This window comes from Cucurbita pepo, unplaced genomic scaffold, assembly GCF_002806865.2.
Source record: "Cucurbita pepo subsp. pepo cultivar mu-cu-16 unplaced genomic scaffold, ASM280686v2 Cp4.1_scaffold001827, whole genome shotgun sequence".
NCBI classification, from domain to species: Eukaryota; Viridiplantae; Streptophyta; class Magnoliopsida; order Cucurbitales; family Cucurbitaceae; genus Cucurbita; species Cucurbita pepo.
The window spans coordinates 9-658 of NW_019647933.1; the positions used below are offsets into that span (position 1 = coordinate 9).

Sequence of the window (650 nt, forward strand, 5' to 3'; positions counted from 1 at the left end):
TTTTTACCATTCAAATTGATTTTATATAATTTTGTATTCTTAAACTTTAAATTTCATTAATTTAGTTCAATATTGGAACTTTTAACGTTAATTTGACTCACTAATTTTAGTCTAAAATATTATAAATTCACTTTCTTTTTTTTTTTTCAAATAAGCAGATGAAAAATTTACCCAATTAATACAGAAACTTTGTTATTGAATAAACATCTAAATATTCATAAATTTTAACCAAAAAGAAAATATTCCATTAATTTCATGTCAAATATTTATTTATTAAATATGAAATGAATCCCAACAGGCCTATTAGCTCAGTTGGTTAGAGCGTCGTGCTAATAACGCGAAGGTCGCAGGTTCGAAACCTGCATGGGCCATAACTTTTTCACGTTTTTGCTCTTTATAATATAATAAAGCAAGTTTATTTTCGGACTGGGCCAACACCAGGCCCAAAGCGACATCGGTTTCTCTCGACCTTTTTATTGTTATTTCTCTTCGTTCTTCTGTCTAATTTTAAAAATAGTGCATATCATTACAAAAGAATGTGCATGAACCAAAAAGACAAAAAAAAAAAAAAAAAAAAAAAAAAAAAAAAAAAAAAAAAAAAAAAAAAAAAAAAAAAAAAAAAAAAAAAAAAAAAAAAAAAAAAAAAAAAA

General features: G+C 24.2%; 1 non-coding gene across 1 annotated transcript; it reads left to right on the plus strand.

Annotated features, from left to right (window-relative positions):
* Window positions 1–297: 297 nt before the first annotated feature.
* TRNAI-AAU lies at window positions 298–371 on the plus strand. The gene has a single exon. It is a non-coding gene; the product is annotated as a tRNA-Ile (tRNA).
* The last annotated feature ends 279 nt before the right edge of the window (window positions 372–650 follow it).